The sequence below is a fragment of the Leptonychotes weddellii genome, chromosome 3, assembly GCF_054177405.1.
Source record: "Leptonychotes weddellii isolate Sample4059 chromosome 3, ASM5417740v2, whole genome shotgun sequence".
In the NCBI taxonomy this organism is placed as follows: Eukaryota; Metazoa; Chordata; class Mammalia; order Carnivora; family Phocidae; genus Leptonychotes; species Leptonychotes weddellii.
Genome location: NC_138371.1, coordinates 93,978,041 through 93,999,617, shown reverse-complemented (window position 1 = coordinate 93,999,617; position 21,577 = coordinate 93,978,041).

Genomic DNA, 21,577 nt, shown 5'->3' with positions numbered 1-21,577 from the left:
GCAGGAAAAGCAGGGGTACGGCTTGGCTTGGCTTTGGAGGAGAAGTGTACCCTCCCTTCAGGCCTATGGCCACTGCCTTCATGCACACAGGGGTGGTGGATCAGCTAATGCTGCTGGGAAAAGAGGTTTGGACTGGGGCTGGGAAGATCTCTACTCCTGCTTTACAGAGAGGGTCAACCTCTCTGGGCCTCAGTTTCTCCCTTAGGACAGCAGAGATTGTATATACTTGTCTCTTTTCTACCTAAATGGTGGGCTGGAAGCAGAGGGTGATAACAATGTCTCTTGATAACCATGTCTTTTGGCAGAAGAGGTGTCCTAGCATCTCAGGAGGGCCAGCCAGACCATGACCCTGGTGTCTTTTGGTGAAGGAAGGCAGGGTGTTGCCAGAGAACAATGGATGCTGGAGCCACCCAGGGGCATCTCCCACTTTCTGAGAAAAGGAAGGTCCTCAGAGTGTGTAACCTTTAGACGTCCAGGAGGCCCATCAAGACCACTGTGGGCACAACTCCAGGGTGTGGCCAGGATCCCCTCTGGACCAGGGGAGTGTGGATGAATAAAGTGCTGTGGGTTGTTTTTTGTTCCTTGTTTTTGTTTTTTGTTTTGTTTTGTTTTTGTCTTTGGTTTTTAGGAAAGAAAGAAAAGAGAATAAGAATGAGAGTCCTGGGGATTCACCTGGGGATTAGGTGGAGGTGTCATTCATTTCCCAGGGGCAGCTGCAGGGGCATGTGGGAAAAGGAGAGATTGGTCAGGGCCTCCCACCTTTTCAAAAAGAGAGCCACTGTGCTTTTATTTCTGCTGCATATCACAGTTCTGATTATGATTTCAATGGACAGAAGATTCCTTAGCTGAGCCGGTTTGAAAACCAGTGCTTGAACCATTGGTCAGCTAGACTGGGAAATTCTTTGCAAACCTCTTCTTTCGCCATGCCAGGATCTCTGTTCTGGCTTTCTCTTGCTGCATTACAAAGCACTCTGAAACTTCCTGGCTTACTATAGCATTTGTTTTCTTTCATGAGTTGACTGGGCTCAGTTGGGCCATTTTCTACTGGGGTCTCTCTTGTGCCTGGAGTTGGAGGGTGGGCTGAGCTGGAGGGCTGAGGCTCAGTTGGACAGGTCACCCAGCATAGCCTGTCTGTACCCCAGCTGGGCGGCTGAGAGAAGGGGGACTAGCCAGGCAGCTCTCTTTCCACGTGCCCCTGCTCTGTAGACTTCCTCCCAGCATGGCAGTCTCGGGGAAGTCAGACTTCTTACATGGAGTCTGGCTACTTCCAGATGCATAACCTGGGAGACCCTGGCAGAATCGCAAGGCTTTTTATGACTTAACTTCAGAAGTCCAAGCATCGCTTCTGTCACATTCTACTAGTCAAAAGCTAGTCGCAAGGACACGAAGCTCATTGGAGGCCGTCTTTGGAGACTGGCTCCCACAGTCCCAGAAGGAAGGAGGAGAACACAGGCTTGACCCTTCCCTGCCCTGCCTCTGCAGCCACTGTCAGAATTTGGAGTTGGGGGCCTTAGTCCAGAGACCTGTCCAAGCTCCAGAATTGGGGCTGGCAGAGTGGGCAAAAGGAAGCCCACACCCTGCTACTTGTCTCAAGTTCTTTTTGTAGGGGATACAGGCCTCTGCCCTATGACTGAGATGAGAAATGTCACTCCCTCTTCGGGAGAACAAACCCAAATCCCTAATTCCAGCACTCTGCTGTGGAAGTGAAGTCATGTTTCCAGACACATCTGTAATATGATTAGGCAGTGAAGTCTACTTGCCTGTCCGGGCTGAGTCACCCCCCAGCCGGCCTCTTGTTTCTGATGACTGTTCCTCTGACAAATCTAAAAGCAGGAGTCAACTCAAAGGGGAGCAGGAGAGAGGTAGAGTTCGGTCCCGTCTTCCTTCCAGGATGTGCGCTAGCAGGAGACTTCCGGCTTCCTGAAATTATTACTGAAACTCACACTCCTATAACAGTCAGTTTCAGACACTGTAATTTTTCACCAGTTCTGCGTGGGCCCAGCTGGAAACTTAATCCCTTGTTTTGCTTTAGCTGTCATATTCCCCAAGGATTTAAAATACTCTCTCAGATAGCCAGGCACAACCATCATTTGGCAAAAGCAGGGTCCTGGCAACTTAGGAACATCAGTGGCCTCTGTGTCAGCACCGTCTGGGAGGTGTTCCCCACAGATGCACTATGAGGCCTGAGAGTCCATCCTTCGGGGGAAAAGATCTTGCCTGGGTAAACTGAGGACAACCGAGAAATGAGGCCTCACGGCGTGAATATGGCGTCTCTGGTCGGGGGGGATGTGGTTGGAGGCCCAGGGCAAAGTTGCAGGATTATTTCCTCTCCTGCTAAACTTCGGGGAGACCCCGTTTGAGCTCCTGGCTACTGTGGGTGGCATTAGCATTTTCAGGATTCCCACCTGCTCTCTGATTTCCTGGGGAGCCTCTCTTTCCTCTCCCAGCAGGACAGAGAAGACGTCCTTGCAGTGTGGTCGCTGCTTGGGAACAAATGAGCAGAGAAGGGGGGGGCAGGAGGAAGGTCCTTGGGCACCGTGAAATCAGCCGCCACTTATCCTGGGAGGAGACCCCCCCCCCAGAGCCCTTGAACTTGATGTTGTTCTGTCATGCGTTGGGAGAGGCTCGAGTGAGCGTGTGCGTGTGTGGGGAGAGAGAAGCGCCGAGAAAACAGTTAGCCTCTGTTAGTATTTGATAGGCAGCCAAAGCACTTTTGTTCCCAAGCCCAGCGAGCTACCTGTGAAAAAAGAGATTGCTTTTCAAGAACATTCATCACAGCAAGTGGCTCTTTTCCTTGTCCTCAGACAACCCCATTCCTAGGCCTTTTCTCCCATTAAAAACTCCTCAGATGTGGTAAAATAAATAAAGAGACAAAGGGGAGGTGTGTGTGGGGGGGGTGGCCCTTGTGGGGAAGGTGGAGGTTGGGGAGGCGCTGTGGGCACAGAAGCAGCAGGTGCTGGGGTCTTGCTGAGCCTTGTGCTGTGGGGCCCACCTGGAGTCCCCTTCCAAGTAGAGGGTCTCAGGCTCCACAGGTGTGATTCTGAAATTCAGGAGCAGTTGTGCTGAGAATCATCAAGCTCTGAACCTCTAGGAGTCTCTGTCCTGTCACCTGTTCCTAAGGGCCCTCCTGACCACCCATATGCAGGGGAGCCCTCCCTCCTCATTGCTCTATACTCACCACTCTGTATATTTCCTTTATGATACTTACCCCATGTGGAATTATTAGTTTGTCTCTTCATTGTCTACTCCCTACCCAGTGTCAGCTCTCTTGAACACTGCTATATACTCATCAGTCTTTGTGGGATGGAGAAATAAATGAGCAAATCCAAAATGGGATGCTTAGGGCAAAAGGTTCCATCCAATCCAGGATGTTATTTTTCTGAGTTTTTTTTTCAGCAACAAATTCTATTATTTAGTGGCCAGGCCGACCAGACCCCAGGGCCTGTTGTGTGATCTCTGTGTGATAGGGGTTAGCTAGCAGGTTTTGGGAGGGCAGCTTACTACAGAAGGAGGCCACTGACCTTTGGTTTCACTGTGTGACCTTGAGTAAGTCTCCCCCATCGCCTCCCTGCACCTCAGAGTGCTACTAAATGAGATCAATCACCCACGTTGTGGTATTTCTGTAGAGATTATAGTTGATGTAGGGAGGGTTACGAACTGCGTGCTTGTGTTCCCCCACAGCCCAATTCATATGTTGAAACCCTAACCCCCTATGTGATGGTACTTGGAGGTAGGGCCTGTGGGACATAATTAGGTTTAAATGAGGTCATGAGTGTGGGGCCCGCATGATGGAATTAGTGCCTTTGTAAGAAAAGACACCAGAGACCTTGCTTCTCTCTGTCTTTCACCATGTGAGGACACAGAGAGAAAGTGGCCATCTGTCAGCCAGGATGTGGGTCTCTTCAGGAACTGAATCTGCTAGCACCTTGATCTGGGACTTCCCAGCCTCCAGAACTGTGAGAAATAAATGGCTCTTATTTAAGCCATCCATCCTGTGGTATTTCATTTCAGCAGGCTGAGCTAAGACAGGGAACATGCCTGGTACAGGAACTCAATATATCAGGGTCATTTTCCTTATTATTTTGCCAGGTGTAGACTCTCTCAACTCAACAAAATATCAATAAGATATTCAGGGATTTCTGAGCACCTAGTTCACAACAGCTCTAGAAAATTCCCAAGTTCTGAGATGTTGGCCGGAGCTTCCCCTTGTTTTCCTTGTATGAGAGAGAGCCATACAGACATGTTTGGGCCCCAGCCTCTCTCATGCTGGTGTTTAGTAGAGGATTCCCCCCTACCTTTTCCACCAACCATGGGTATTTCTCCAGTTGGGTGTGGAGAATAAGGTCTTTGGTTGGACTCATCAATCTGCAACAAGAATAGTCCCAGAAGGGTCTTGGGCATTTAAGGACCATATTTTGGATTCACTCATTCAACATCCGTTTGTTGAGGGCCTACTCTGTGTTGCAGGTACACGAGTGAACTAGACATCATGCTCCCTGCCCTGGTGGAGCTGACAACCTCCCCTGGTTGGGGAGTAGACAATGACCAGATGAATGAATGATTTCATGTTGGGATAAGCACTGTAAAGGACATGCAGGACCATGTGATGGAGAGTGATGGGGAGGGAGAGCTCTCTTGCAGACGGGTGCTCAGGGAAGCCGAGGCCTGAGGGATGAGAAGGAGCAGCTAGGTGGGAAAACCCGGTGAGTGAGGCTGGGTGTGAGTGAGGAGCAGAGAGGAGGCCAGAAGTAGGCGCGGTGGGTGAAGAGTGCACAGAGGTGGTCCAATGGGTCCAGAATTAGCCGGGGCCCCAGGCAGGGTGGGGGCAGATGTCCTGAGGTCCGTGGGGGCCGATGGCGGCCCAAGCCGGGCCCTCCACAGGCAGGCTCCTGCGGCCCGCACGCCTGTTTGCCCCGACCCCAGAGATGATCTGTTGTCCTCTCCAAAGCTAGCAGAGCAGAGACCCCCTGGTTCCTGGCCGAGCGGCCCCTTGGGGCACTCAGCACCCCGGGCTGCTCGGGTTCCCCCACCACGGAACCCGGAGACCTACATAACCATACTCTTTGGGTTTGAGAAACAGATACTGGCAAAACTTTGCCTTTCTTATTAGACAGAAAGGGCTCCTTTTCAGGCCCTACTAAGAATAGTCTAATTTATTCACGCTCTCCGGGCTGGGAAGCGGGGTGGAGGCCACCAGCGGCCCTGGCGCCCTGCCCAAGCCCGGCCGGGAAAATGCAGGCCGGGCCAGGAGCCCCAACGCTCCCGGCATTCAGAGAGGAGCGCTCGGCCCGCCCCGCCGCCGTGCCCATTGGCTCCTCCACTGCCTTCCCGCACTCCCATTGGCTCTGCCGGCCCCCGGCCGGGCCCCCGCGAGCGGCGCCCTCTGCTGCCTGGGAGGTGGGGAAGCAGGGAGGCGCCATCTTTACGGAGCATGGGCCCGGGAAAGGGATTCGGCCGCCGGGAAAAGTGGAATGTTGGCGCTGAGCCGGCACAGAGCTGGGCACATGGATGCAGGAGGTGCCAGGGACCCGGTCAGAGTGGGGAGAGTTGTCAATCACGGGTATCTCCTAGGTACCCCAGGCTTCCTGTTGTTATTTTCCTTTAGTCTTTAGTCCAGCAGTAGGTATTATTGTATCCCCGGGTCATGGATGAGGAAATTGATGGTGGAAAGTTTAAGGGACTTGCCCAGGGTCACACAGCTAGTCAAGCAGAGGTGGGATTTGATCGCTGCGTTTTGGGATTCCAAGCACTGCACCATGTGGCAACCTAATGGGACTGGGTGGGCATATCCTAGTGATTAGGTGGACAGCAGCAGCTCCCTGGGCCCTGAGGGTGCGCTGAGGTCCCAGCACACTCGGTCCCAGCTTGGTCAGCTCCGAGCAGGCTTCCCACCGGAGATGGCACCCTGCAACACTTTGAAGACAGGTGGACTTGAGGATGCACTGACAGGGAAGAGGCCCTAGAAACAAAAATTAACCAGAAAGGCCTTTGGACTTTGCTATGAGACCAGTCACTTGGTGGCTCAGCCACCCAAAGAGCCATCTCTAACACACACACCAAATCTCTTTGTACAGCATTTTGCGTTTATAAATCCCTTCTTCATGGTCTAATTTTTAACTGCAGAATCAAAACAACTCTGGAAGGTTGGCACCATCTTAATTTTGCATAAGGGTAAATTGGGGACCAGTGAAGACCAATGAGGACAATGTGTAGATTGTTTCCTGTGTCTGGGGTACTTTAATATAATTCTTACAACAGCCCTAGGAGGTAGGCATGTCTTATTTTATAAAGGAGGAGACCAGAACTTGAGAGGTTAGGTAGCTTCCTGAAAGTGACACAGAAATTTAAAAGGAAATCTTTACCTGATCCAAACTCACTGCCTTTCAGTTACTCTACTGTTCCTTCAGATCCTGAGCCAAACTGAAAAACAGATGGAGGCAGTAGTTGCTAAGTAAGAAAGATCGAAAGATGACATTAAGATCTCATGCCCAAACATACCTTTTTTCCCCCTTCAACTCATATCAGATGGCTGAAGCACCAGTATTGACAATTATTTTGTTGAGTAAAACATTGCTTGAGCCGTGATCATCTTAAAATTTAAATCTCCCTGTATGGAAGGAAGGCATTAATTCCTTAGCATGATAGAGAAAGAAAAATACTTCCGTAGACCACCGGCGCTATTCAGCTAGTTAAAATATCTGCTGAATTGTATTATTGTTGTGATCACATTTTTGCATTTCTCCACCTTCTTTGTAAGGATAGTTTTGTGATAGGTAGCAATGAAAATGAAGCATCCAGAGAGGTTCTACTTTTGGGTAGAATGCAGTAGGTAGCAGCAAACCTACTGGGAAGGAAAACTCTCACTAGGTGAGTTGGGATTACTAAGCCTTTTCTTCCATGAGTCCATTTGTTGAGTCAGTGTCCAGACTGAGTGTTGGGCACTAGCGGAAGGAGAAACCAGCAGGGATTTTGACAGCTACATGGACTATCCTGAATGACTAGAGAATACAAAGCTCCAAACTTTCCCCATAGAACACTGAGTGCTGGGGTAGTAAAAGATGCTGGTGGGATGGGCTATCAAGGCACAGTTTTTTAGTTCTTGAACAGCAAAATACAGGGGTGCCTGGGTAGCTCAATCGGTTAAGCATCTGCCTTTGGCTCAGGTCATGATCCCAGGGTCCTGGGATCGAACCCCACATCGGGCTCCCTGCTCAGCGGGGAGCTGCTTCTCCCTCTCTCTCTGCCTGCCGCTCTGCCTCCTTGTGTTCTCTCTCTCTGTCAAATAAATAAAATCTTTAAAAAAAATTAAAAAAAAAAAAGAAAGAAAAGCAAAATACAACTAGAGGAAAAAGCCTTCAAGAAATATGGAAAGTATCCTCCTTAAAACATTTGGAAGATACTTTGCTTGCGTGTGAAGGGAGGTAAAGAGATAAGCTCAGTAACTCAGAAGAGCAGAACTTTCAAGGCCAAGGTGACAAAGAATTGCCAGGCTCACAATATCAAAAACTCAGGAGGACCATGCATGAGAAGGAAGCTTCTAGAAGGAGAAAGTTGCGAGAAGGAAGAAGCTGCAAGAAACATGTGCCATGTCTCACCCTTGTGATGTCTGAAACCAGAGGTACACTAACCCTGGAATCCAGCTCCAGCCCAATTCAATTTCTGATTGGATTGAGGTGATTTGCCCCTTACCTTATCTGCCAAAGAGGAGATAGGAGAAGAATCCTTTCTGGAGAAGAAGAATAATGATTTTTAAGTTCTATGATTCTTTTATATATAATATCTGAAATTCAATTTAAAAAAATTATAAGACACATGAATCGATAAGAAATCATGACCAAAAAGCATGAGAAAAAAAAATGTAAAAGATGCAGACCAATAGAGTGTCTCAGTCACCTCAGGCTGCCATAACAAAATACCACAGACTGGATAGCTTAAACAACAGACATTTATTTCTCACAGTTCTGGAGGCTAAGAAATCCAAGATCAAGGCACCTTCAGTGCCTGGTGAGAGTCTCCTTTTTGGCTTGCAGATAGCCACCTTCTTGCTGTGTCCTCACATGGTGGAGAGAGGGAGATCTGGTATCTCTTCTTCTTGTAAGGGCATTAATCCCATCATGAGGGCTACACCCTCATGACTTCATCTAAATCTAATCACCTCCCAAAGGCTCCACTGCCAAATACCATGACAATGAGAGTTAAGTCTTTAGCATATGAATTAGGGGCAGGGGGGGACAAACATTCAGTCCATAGCACAGTTTATAGTAAAAAGTCTGACTCCATTTTTGATATTTGAATGCTGACAGCTTTTAAACCCCACCACTCCCTCTTCCCTTCTGTTTCAGACCTGGGCCAGCTCATAAGAAAGCCTAGGGGCTCCCTTCATTAGTCTCAGCAGGAAGTTTAAACCATGCAAGCCCTGGTCCATGCATGGAAACACTCACCTCTAGCCCCACCCTCCAATGACTTCAAAGCCAGTCTCCTTTCTCTGCTCCCTCAAGCCATTTTTAGACCTGCTTGGGAGGTTTCCGGATTCTCCCCAGAAATCCTCATATGTGAGTAATAAATCTTCTCATATCTTCTTGGTGTGTGCTTGATGTCATCAGTCTTGATACTTGAACCAAATTTTGGTTGGAGGTATTCATCCCACCATCACAACTCAGATAATTTTGCTATTGGAGTTATCGGACAAAAATTTTAAAATAACTATGATAAACAGAATAAAAGAATATATAGAAAAAGATGGACAAATGAAGGAAAAGATGGAGGATTAAAGCAGAGAATTAGAATCTATAAAAATTCAGATAGAGATTCAAGAACTAAAAAACCTTAGTATTTGAAATTAAGGGTTCTTTGAATGGATTTAACAGCACCCTAAACGCAGTAGATGATGGATGGATGAGCTCAAAGACATGTATATAGAAGATACTCAAACTGAAGCACAGAGAGAGAAAATAATGAAAATAACAGATCAGAGTATAAGGCACATATTGGGACACAGTCTTCAGATTGATCATGTATATAATTGGATTCTCAGAAAAGGGGAGGTAGAGAGAAAAAGAAAAGCATATTTGAAGAGATAAAGGGCAAGAGTTTTCAAAATCAGAGAAAGACATCATTTCATAGATTCACAAAATTCAGTGAATCCCAAGTTAAAGATATACAAAGACAACTACACCTAGGTGAAAACCAAAGACAGTGGGAAAATGTTAAAAGCAGCCAGGAAAAATAGAACACATTACATTCAAAGAAGCAACAGTGAGTTTTGGCTGACTTGTCAATAGCAACTATGAAATCCAGACGGCAATGAAATGACATTTTTAACTGTAGAAACATTCTATATTCCGTGAAATTTTTGGTTTTTGTTTTTTGTTTTCAAAAATAAAGGCAATTCAGGTTCCTCTTTTCCTTCCCTTTTCTTCTCTTCCATTCCTGAGCAATTTATTTCTAAACCCATTAGGTGGGGTAGAACAAGGTGTGGTGTGTATGTGTTTGTGTGAAGAGTGTGGAGAGTAGAGGAAGCCATGGTGGCTCAGAGCAGGATGTCAGAGCCCAGACAGGATGAGAAGGGCATTCCCATGGAAGGGAAGCCAGATGTGGGATGCCAGATCCTGAACACAGTGAAGAGATCATCCCCATTTGTGGAGAGGAGGTTCAGGTTTAGCCAGAGAGTTATAAATTAAGAGAAGGAGAAAACTAGAACAAACCCTGTGATGCTTGTTTGGAATAGAATGTATCTGAATGGATTCATCCACATATACCTATATATAATATATGTGTATATATAATAGATATTAAAATGTTGTATATGTATTACACACATACACACACATATTCTCTAGCTCTGGCCACACAAAGGAGAGAGAAGATACACCTCATTGGCAAGGAAAACACCTAACACCTAAATTTTAGTTTCTAAATAAGTTTCTTTTTCTTCTATTTTTTTTAAAGATTATTTATTTTAGAGGAAGGGAGAGGGAGAGAGAGTCTCAAATAGACTCTGTGTTGAGTGCAGAACCCAACTTGGGGCTTGATCCCACGACCCTGAGGTCATGACCCAAGCTGAAACCAAGAGTCTGACACTCAACCAACTGCACCACCCAGGAGTTCCACTAAATAATAGTTTCTAAGAAAGAAGCCAGGGATCCTAGGAGAATGACTGATTCTAGAATTGGGGTAGAGAAAGTATAACATGAATCTGGAACATCTTGTGCCTAAATGCAAGGAAGTGCTCAATGAATGATGAGGACATGTTGAAAGGATACAGAAGCTGTCTTGAAGTGGCTCCCACTGATTAAATCAGGGACAACCTGAAAATAAAAATAAATAATAAATAAGACTATAATCCTTGGAATAAAATGAGAAACCACATATCTATATAAATCAATAGTTAAGTAGTAAAGTTCAACGAGGACCAAGACTACTTATATAGTTTTAAAGTCTCTCCCCACAAAATACTTATTAGTTACAAGGGAGATGAGAATAATTCACAGGGTTCAGAAGGCTGGCAGACCCCACCATAATCAAGTGATCAAAATATGCATCGCCAGTATGGGCACCACCTGATGAGATGCAATGAGAAGAATTCAGCTCTCTTTCTGTGACATTCCTGCCAAACATGCATAATCTGAATGTAATGCTCACAAATCAGGCTATCAGACAAATACACATGGGGGGACATTCCGTAAGATATCTAGCCTGTAATCTGTAAAAGTATCAAAGTTAGGAAAGGTTGAGGAGCTGGTCAAGACTGAAGGAGACTAAAAAAGCACAGTAACTCATGACAACTAAATTTTTGATCTGACGCATGATTCCTTTTCTAAAGACATTATTGGGACAACTGGCAAATCTTAAATGGGGTCTTGGATAAGATGAGAATGCATCATTATTAATTGCCTGATTTTGTAGGTTGTACTGTGGTTATGCCAGAAAATATAGGAAACATATGCTAAAACATTCAAGGATATTGGGTTGGCAAAATACTCTCAAATGGTTCAGGAAAAAAACACATTTCTTTGTATCACGCTTTGTACTTTTCCATAACTTTGTGATTCTTTCAAAGCTTTAAAAGGTTACAACGAATAAATGAAGGCAAAGTAAAGACAGGTTCACACTAACAAAGCTGAAAGAACTTAATCACCAGCAGATTCACGCTGGGAGAAATACAGGGATAATGATCCCAAATGGAAATACAAAACTGCAGGATGAAATAGACAGTACCAGGAAGCAAATATGTGATGGATATAAGAGGATTGACTGAAGCGACTATAAAAACTATGGCTCGTGGGACTGATAGCATATGTAGAAGTAAAAAATTTAATGACGGTAGTACCAGAGAGAGGATGGACACACACCTGTGTAGGTTTCCTCTATTATTTGTAAAATGGTAAAGGTACCAATTTAAGGTAGACTCCAAAAGTCAATGATGCATCTGAATTAACCACTAAAAATTAATAGAAATATAACTAAGAGTTTAACAGAAGATATAAAATAAAATACACACCAAAGGAGAAATAAAGGCTTAAAGAAGAGGTGTAATAAATTTTTAAAAAGAAACAAGATGGTAGATCTAAACTCCACTCACCACTCCTATAAAAGACAAATATTTTTAGGCTGAATTAGAAAGAAAACAATCATGTGCTGTTTATGAGACATACTTTATCTTTACATTTTTTTTAAGTAAGCTCTACACCCAACATGGGGCTCAAACTCATGACCCTGAGATCAAGAGTCACATGCTCTACCGATTAAGGCACCCCTATGAGACACTTTAAATAGAGGACATACAAAAGCAGAAAGTAAAATGATGGTAAAAATTATAGCATGCAAACACTTACCAAATGAAAGGTGTGGCTCTATTAATATCAAACAAAATAGACTTTATAGTCAGAAGTAGTGAAGAAGGTAAAGAGAGACATTTCATAGTGATAAAAGGGCCCATTCAACAGGAAGATTGAACAATCATAAATTTGTATGCACCTAATAATAGAACTGCACAATACACAAAGCAGAAAAGTTGACAGAACTAAAAGGACAGATAGGCAAATCTGTAATCATAGTTGAGATTTTAACAAATCTCTTTCAGCAACTGATAGAAAAAGCAGATAAAAAAATCAGTGAGTGTATAGAAAATATAAACAACAGAGTTAATCACCTTGACTTTAATAGACAGTTATAGAACATTGCACCCAGCAACTGGAGAATACATGTTCTCCTCTTCAAGAGCATATTTACCAAAATAGAACATGTATTGAACCATAAAGCAAGTTATAACAAATTTCAAAAGGTGAAATCATGCTGGGTATGATCTCTGACCAAAGTGGAATGAAACTGGAAATGAACAAAAGAAAGATTATTAGACCTCAAATGTTCAGACATTAAGCAGAACACTTATAAATGTCATACGGGTCAAAGAAGAAATCACACAGAAAGGTTTTAAAACCTTTATGCCAGCTAGTATAAAAACTTAGACTAAATTTTGATGAAATCCAATTTATCTATTTTTTCTTTTGTTGCCTGTATTTTGGTGTGGAATCTATGAAATTGTTGCCAACTTCAGTGTCAAGATGTCCACCTGTGTTTTTTCCAGTGACTTAAAGTTTTAGCTCTTAAGTGTAGGTCTTTGATCTATATTCAGTTAATTTTTGAGCCTGATGTTAGCTAAGGGTCCAACTGCTTTTGCATGAAGATACCCAGTTTTTCCAGCACCATTTGTTGAAAGGACTGTCCTTTCCCCATTGAATGGTCTTGACAACCTTGTCAAAAATCAACTGACCGCATAGGGGAGGGTTTATTTCTGAGCTCTCTACTCTATTCTGTTGATGGATATAACTCTACTTACACCAGTAGCATACTGTTTTAATTACTGCAGCTTTGTAGCAAGTTTTAAAATCCAGAAGTGTGAGACCTCTAACCTTCTTTTTCAAGAATTGTTTTGACTCTCTGAGGCCCCTTGGAATTCATATGGATATGAATCCAAGGGTCAGCTTTTCCGTTTTTGTGAAAGAGGCTGTTGACATTTTGATAGGGATTGCAGTGAGTTTATAAATAGCTTTGGATCATATAAATAACCCTTGAAACACCTTATCTATTACTTACAGATTCACATGTAAGTAGAAAGAATAGAAGCCTGGACTCATCAAAATGGAGATAGTGGTTTCCTTTAGGAGTGGAAGGGTTAAGTCTAGGGAGAGTAAAGAAACTAAGGGGGGGGGTACACATGGGCCTTCAATTATACCTATAATGTTTTATGTCTTTAAAAGATAATGGGAAGCAAATTTTAAAAAATTATCACTGCTGATGAGGTGGCAAATGGATGAGTGCCATTTTGCTCTCTACACTTATCTGTAGTTTGAAATTTCTCATTATAGGCAAGAGAGACGTCACAAGTGTTCTGCACAGGCTGGAAGAGTAGACTGAAGATGTGGAAGAGAGCTGGAAGGGTGGGAAGTGGCGGTCAGGACTGCAGAGTCAGGGTGGTGCTGAGTGCTGGGGTCGCCCAGCCTCAGTGAGGCCCACTGGGGGCTGGTTGAGAGCCCCCCACCTGGAAGGCTCTCACCTGTCCTTCTGCCCTTCATTTGATCCCCTATTAACTCTCTACCTGTCCATCAGGAGCCCAGTCACAGAGGAGAATTTATTTTTATTAATTTTTTTTCAAGTTTTGATATAAATTCCAGTTAGTTAACATACAGTGTAATACTAGTTTCAGGTGTAGAATGTAGAAATTCATCCCTTATACAACACCCAGTACTCATCACAAGTGCCCTCATGGAAGGGAATTTAAACACAGGTGGGACTTAACTTCGATCCTATCTGCCTAAGTGAGGCTCAGGAGAAAAAATTCAACCCAATAAAGCTTTAGACCTTCCAGTCAATTCTTCAGTGTTCACTTCTAAATATCAACAGGAAAACCAAGATTCCAGACATCTGAGGAAACACTCAAGAGGAAAGAGATTAAAGTAAAATAAAATAAAATTAAGTTAAATTAAATTAAATTAAATAAACAAAAGAAAACTGTCAGAACAGAGACTATGCAGGCAGAAGAAAACTTTTTTTTTTTTAAGGGGGGGAGGGAAAGAGAGAGAGAGGTGGGAGGGGCAGAGGGAGAGGGAGAGAGAATCTTAAGCAGACTCCACACCCAGCACAGAGCCTGACTTGGGCCTCAGTCTCACGACCCTGAGATCATGACCTGAGCAGAAATCAAGAGTCGGATGCTTAACCAACTGAGCCACCCAGGCACACCGAGTAGAAAACTATTAAAGAAACAAACCAAAAAATTCCCCGAAAGCTCTGTGTTGATACTTTTCGAGTAATAAAAGAAGATATTGCATCCATAACATAAGAAGGAGATGCTCTGAAAAGGGAGCCCTCAGTAAAGACAACAAAAAAAGAGAACACAGGATAAAAAAAATAAAATAAAAAGCTTCACTAAAGGATTAGAGGATAAAGAAATCACTCAGAAAGCACAAAACACAGAAATGGAACATGGAGGGAGAGAGGATAGCAAGGAAGAACATAAGGACTAGTCCAGGGGCCCCAAAATATGAATAAAAGGAAATTTTAGGAATGGAGGCTAGAGAAAATGGAGGGGAGGAAATTGTCAATCAAATAATTCAAGAAAATTCCCCTGAATGGAAAGAAAGGAATTTGCAGCCCACCAGGGCCCGTCAAGGACCCGGGAGGATGGGAAATGTGGACCCAGCAAGGCAGACACGTGGGCTAAAGATAAAGGGAAGTGGCTTGGGCACACAGAATCGGGAATCAGAGCTGTTTTGGATTTCCCAACAGAAACACTGGCCTTAGCCTTAGAGTGTGGCTTTCAAAACTTCAAAGGAAAAGGATTTCCAACAGTATTTGTTACTATTGCTACATGACAAAAGTTAATGGCTTAAAACAATGCACGTTATTATTTCACAGTTTCTGAGGGTCAGGAATTCAGGAGGGGCTTAGCTGGGTGGTTCTGGCTCAGGGTTGCTCTTGAGGTTGTGTCCAGCTGGGGGCACATCTCAAGGCTCAGCTGGAGCAAAAGAATTTGCTTCCAAGGTCATTCATGTGGTTGTTGGCTCGGAGCTGAAGGTCCTTGCTACAGAGACCGCTCCCTGAGGTGCTCATGATGTGGATTCTCCCAAATCCAGCAGATTGGGAGAGCCCAAGATAGCCGGTTATAATCTCATCTGGGAGGTGATGTTCCCTCCCGTCCAGACTCAGACCACTCCAGTTCTGCTGAACGACACAATGGAGTCACATTCTGGTCCTGCTGCAGCCTGTGACATGCTGGAGAGTATTCGAGGATTCGGGAAGCCTCCTCATTTTGTCCGTGCCCACCTCCCACAGCCGCGTCAACTCGGTAGCCTCACATTTTGCTGTGTGCAGACGCTCCTTCCAGTCCTGCTCCCTATTCAGACCCACTCAGGAAGTGAGGCGCAGGGGAATTTATGATGAACCTCACCTCCGAGCTAAGCCTGAGGGACAGGGCCAAGGAACGGGACAATACCTGGGTCTCCCCATTATCTGAAGCTTCGGTGTTTGTAGGGCACAGGGATGGGGGGATGCAGGAATAATAGAATGCAAAGAGATTCCTGGAGCTCATCTGTTCTTTCACTCATTCTTCATTTTTGGTGCACCTGCTGGGTGGTGGTTTCACGAATTGATAAGAAAATTCAAACATAGTGTACTAGTTTCTTATTGCTACTCTCACAAATTATCACAAAGCTAGTGGCTTAAAACAACACAAATTTGTTCTTACAGTTCTAAAGGTCAAAAGTCCAAAATGAGTCTCACTGGGCTAAAATCAAAGTGTTGGCAGGGCTGCATTCCTTCTAGAGGCTCTCGGGAAAGTCCTTTTCCTGGTCTTTTCCTGCTTCCATAGGTTGTCTGTATGTCTTTGGCTTTTGGTCCCTTCCTCCATTTTCAAAGCCAGCAATGTCAGGCTGAGTCCTTATCGTGCTGCCCTCTCTGGCTCTCTCTCTTCTGCCTCCCTTTTCCACTTACGAGGACCCCTGTGATTACATTGGGGCCACCCAGATAATCTGGGGTGATCTTCCCATCTCAAGGTCAACTGATTAACAACCTTAATTCCACCCACCGCCTTAATTCCCCTTTGCCATGTGACCTAATACATTCACCGTTTTGGGGATTAGGACACAGAAAATTTGGGGGGGAGCATTATTCTGCCCACCACACATACCAACAGAAAAGAAAACAATTCACAAGAAAAGTGCAAATAGCACACAAGTCTATGAAAAGATGGTCACTTTTCCCAATAATCAAGAAAATAATAGTTAGAACAGCAATGAGATCCCATGTTCACTCTCCAGATGGCAAGTGTGAACAAGGTTAACACCCTCTAGGGCTGACTAGGACGTGGGAAATGGGCACTCTTATGGCCTGCTGGGAGGAGGGCAGTAGCTACAACATTTGGGGGAACCTAATCTGTTGGGCTATCAAAATTAAAATACACTTGCATGTTAATTTTGCAATCCCACTTACAGGAATTTATTTCCTTCAGGAATAACACATTGCCCCTGCATTCAAAAAATGTCAGTGTGTCAAGCATTAAGGGCATAGCCTGAAATAGGACGGAGCAGGCACCTGCTCTCGTGGAGCTGACGTTCTAATGGGAGAGGCAGGCCACAAGGAATCAAAGAAAGGGAGAAACTAGAAATGTACTGGGTGGGGATTAAGGCTGCGTATTCCTTTCCTAGGGCTGCTGTAACAAATTACCACAAGCTGAGTGGCTTAAAATAACAGAATAAAATATCTCCCAAAGTTCTGGAAGCCAGAAGTTCAAAATCAAGGTGTTGGCAGGGTTGGTTCCTCCTGGAGACTCTGAGGTTTGAGAATCTGTTCCTTGCTTCTCCCCTGGCTTCTGGCGGCTGCCAGAAATCCCTGGTATCCCTTGGCTTCTAGACATCTCACTGCAGTCTGCCATCCCAGGGCATTCTCTTCTTTCTGTGTGTCTCTTTGTCCAAAATCCTCTCTTTTTATATGGGCACCAGTAATTGGATTAGGGTTCATCCTAGCCCAGTATGACCTCCTCTTAACTTGGCTGCACCTGCAAAGACTATTTCCAAATACGGTCACATTCGCGGGTACTGGGAGTAACTTCAGTGTATCTTTTTAGAGGACACAACTCAACCCCCAACAGGCTATGCAGAGAATTGATATAAGGTGATAACAGAGTGAGGGTGGCTACTTGCACTTGGATGAACAGCCTTGGATGAAGGCCTTTCAGAGGAGGTGACATTGAACCTGAGCTCTGAGTGTCGAGGAAGAAGTCACTAAAGATCAAGGAAGAGCATTCTAGGAGAGGGAAGAGAGGGTATAATTCCTTCAAGGCAGAATTGGGCTTGGCCAGTTCACGGCCCTGTGACCGGAGCTGGTGTCAGTGGGCACGGGAGAGCGTTCCAAGGTGAGCTCAGAGAAGGCACGGGGCCAGATCATGCAGGCCTTGGAAGCTCCGGGAAAGGAGTTTGCATTTTATCTTGGAGGAGGTGAGTGACATGATCTGAGCTGTGTGTTAAAGACTGCAGTATGGGAGGATGTACGTACCAGGGTGTTGATCACACCACTGTTGGCAAAACACTGGACACAACCTGTATGTGTATTCACAGGGGACTGGATGAATCAACTACGTCATGTCCATTCCATGGATTATGAGTTCGAGCTATCCATATTCACTGGCAAAAATGTTCTTGACATACGGAGTGAAAAGGTAAGGTGTCTGGTATCTGTGTGTGTGTGTGCACGTGTGTGTGTTTTCTTAAAGTAGCAAAAACCATCTGCGATTCTTGAATGCGGTCTACGCATAGGGAGGAGAGACAGGCCTGGAGTTGACTTGGGCCCTCCCAACCAAACCCTTGCTAGCAGTCGGTCTCCCTGACGGGCTCGGGTTGTAACATCCGGCCCCGGTCCTAACAGTCCTTTAATGCTGTACATCTCATTTACGACACCCTCTCCTCCCCAGAGCATGTGTAGAACCATAGGATGTTGGCGGATGAGTGGTCTTTAGAGGTCTCCTTGTTTAGCTCCCCATTTTACAGATAGAGGAGAAGAGACCCAGAGAGGACAATGATCGCTCAGCAAACCAGTGTCTGCGGTGGGATCCAAATCCAGATAATCTCTTGAATGTTTTCCTCTGCCCTGCTGGAACACCTTGGCACGTGGGTTTTCCCATGTTCTGTAGAGGTGCAGACCACATCCCACGAAGGCTAACATAGCATCAGCAGAGTCCAACCTTTGAGGCTGTGAACTGCCTGGGAACACAATCTGATTCCCATCTTTGGAACCTGAGTGCTCCTTTACAAGGACTCCCATTGGAAAGCGTTGTTCTACGAAGTAAGCTGGCTTGTTTTATCCACCACCTTCACCCAGAGGCTGTTCTGTGACAAACTCCTATCTTGCACAGTCCCCTCCTACTGGTACCCCATTGCTCTCCAAGTGCAGACAGTGGGCTTCAACGTCCAGACTAGTGTGAGCTAGGTGCTCCTGTGGACAGAGATGGAGGAGGTCCCTGTTCCTGCCTGGTTTGGGGAGACAAGGAAGCCAGGAGACTCAGACATTTGGAGAGGTTTTTGTAGAAAGGGCTAAACTAAATAATTTCCAGGTTACTCTAAATGAATCCTTCCTCCTAGCCTCTCAAAGACTATTCTTTCTGGAAGCCTGCCTTGACCTCAGAACCCGAGGTGCTGTCTTTGATGGCCTCCTGCGCATGCGTTGGGGCCTGTCCTCACCTCCTTTCAGACTCTACCCACTCAAAAAACTCTTCGTTGATTTCCTGACCCAGAAAGTGAAACGATTCTGAACCTCCATTCTCTGAGAAGTCCAGGACGCAGCCTTTCATAAGGGCTCAGATTTCTCTGGATTTTCCCATTTTCAAGTTGGGTGCTCTGTCCCTGTGTTCAGGTTGCTCATTGGTGGTAAAAATCAGAGATGTACTTAGGACACTTAAAGAAAATTGGGTGGTAGGACAGGGTTATGTGCACTAGTCTCCCCCTGGAAACAACCCTAATGTCCATGACCAAGAACGGATGCTTGCACTGAAGCGTGGCTATGCAGTGGAGTGATTAGCAGCAAGGAGAATGAATGACCTAAACGACAGGCAAAACATGATTTATTCTCAAAAACTATTACATTAAATGAAAGAAGCTGAACTCAGAAAATCACGTAGGTATGATTCCATTTACATAAAGTTTAAATGCTGGCAAAATTAAATTACAGTGGTTAAGGTCGCATGCTTAGTTGGCTGGGACAGATTATAAAGCAAAGCCACAAGTTCTCATACTGGTCAACTTTGCGGGGAAGGGAGGTGGTGAGTGGGAAGGTCTTTGGGAAGCTGCAATCCTGATTCTCAGACTGGCCTATAATTTAGTCCCGAAGAGTTTGTTCCGTTGTATGATTTTTTTTTTTAAGATTTATTTATTTATTTGACAGAGAGAGAGCACGCACACATGCTGACAGGCGAAGGGGCAGGTGGAGAGAGAATCTCAAGCAGACTCCCCATTGAGCGTGGAGCCCGATGTGGGTGGATCCCATGACCCCGAGATCATGACCTGAGCTGAACCAAGAGCTGGACACTTAACCGACTGAGCCACCCAGGTGCCCTGTATGGTTATTTTTTAACACATATTTCTCTCTCTATATATATTTTAAAATACAAAAGGCTGATCCCTATATTGTATGCACAAAATTAATTTTACACTGTATGTTAACTAACTGGAATTTAAACAAAAACTTAAAAAAATAAATTAGAATATCAAAAAATAAAATCAAATAAAATATAAAAGGCTGAAAAAATGAAGTCCATAAATTTTTTTAAAAGGATAGGATTTTGAGCAGGGGGGGAGGGGCAGAGGGAGAGGGAGAGAATTTTAAGCATGCTCCACGCCTAGCGCATAGCCTGACACAGGGCTCGATCTCAAGACCCTGAGATCATGACCTGAGTTGAAATCAAGAGTTGTAATGGACTGAGCCACCTAGGCATCCCAAGGATAGGATTTAATGTAAGGATTTGTGGGGACTGAGGTTGGGGTCCTGTGGAGGGTATTTTAGGGGGAGTTGGACTCTCTTTCTCCTCCTCATCCCCTTCCTTCCTCCCTCCTTTAGCTCCTCTTCCTCTTCCACTTTCTCTTCTCTACCATGAAAAACCCATATGTCCCCCCTCCGCCAGTCATCACCCCTTTGCTAAGTATGGGCAGCCCCTCTGCTCCCAGCCTTTTGTCTCTTCCAAGAACTGGAAAATTCTTTCCAAATTCAGATCCAGGGAAAAGAGCATCTAATTGGCCATTGCTGGGCACCAGTCACCTGAGGATCAGCCGCCCTGGGTCAGGCCCTCCCTGGTGCATCCGCTTCTGACCCACAGTCTGGGGAAGGGGGTGAGGAAGGGCAGCCTCGACAGCTCTGGTGGAGGGGCGAGGGGCGGCCAGTTTCTCAGAGAGGGCCGACAGGATGGGACCATCCCTTCCAACACAAGGAGAGGATGGTGAGGAACTGGCCTCACAGGTGGATGGACAGCGGGGCAAAGGGAATTAAGTGATCTCAGGCCCCAGTAGGAATGAGAAGAACCTAGAACTAGACCAGAAGAACCCAGGAGGCCAGCTGCCCCAGCTCTATTTGCCTGCTCTGGGCTGCCTGGGATGGGGTGGGGGTGCCCCAGACCCTGTTTTCTCCTCACTGTCATGGAGACCTCTTTCCTAACGAGAAAGTTCCGTGAAGGAAGCCAGGTCTCTCCCCCCGTGTGTGGCAGAAGCTGTCTCCAGCAGCCAGGCCCCTGACCCTTCCCGAGAGACCATGTCCTCAGGTTAGCTGATCTCGGCATCTCCCCAGGAACTGTCATTCATTATTTTGTTTTAAACGTATTTCTCTTCTTCTTGCCTTGCCAACATCTCCCCTCCCACAGCCCCCCTTCCCTGGGAGTCAGCTGGGGAGCAATGGGTTTTCCTCACAAATCCTGCCCACCTCCTCCAAGGGGCGCCCCCCATCCGTCTGCGGAGCCTTCACCGCTTGCCCCGCTCTGCAGCGCGCAGGGCCACTGCGGAGCGGCTGAGCCCCCACCTGCGTCTCTCTGATCTTCCAAACCCTGCAGGGAGGGGTGGAGCCAGGCCTTCCAAGAAGGAAATTGACCGCGGCCGCCAAGCGATCATTGCTGTGCACCTGCTTCCAACACAGAACTTGTTTCGTGTTCTCAAACCTCTGCCAAGGAGCAACTTCCTCCCCTGGTTTTGCAGCTGAGGCTTGGTGGTGGTGGCGGCCGTGGTTGGGGCGGGGGAGGGGGAGTGTCAAGCCATATCCCCAAGGTCCAGCTGTGCATATGTGGCAGAGCCGGAACTGAACCCGGTTCCTGCCTGAGTTCAAGGCCCTGGGTCTGTCTGCTCTGTGAACCTCTGAAGCATGTTCTTTTCGGCTCATCCTCTCATCTGTTTCTGAGGGGCAGACCCTGTAGTTACCACTCCCTTTTTGTAGACGGAAATTGAAGATCAGAGAAATCGAATGGCTAAGAGCACACTGGGCCCTCTAGTTTCGAACTCGGAGCCTTGGCAGCTGCAGGGTGTCCGTCCTGGCTGCTCTGTTTTTCTGGGTCAAG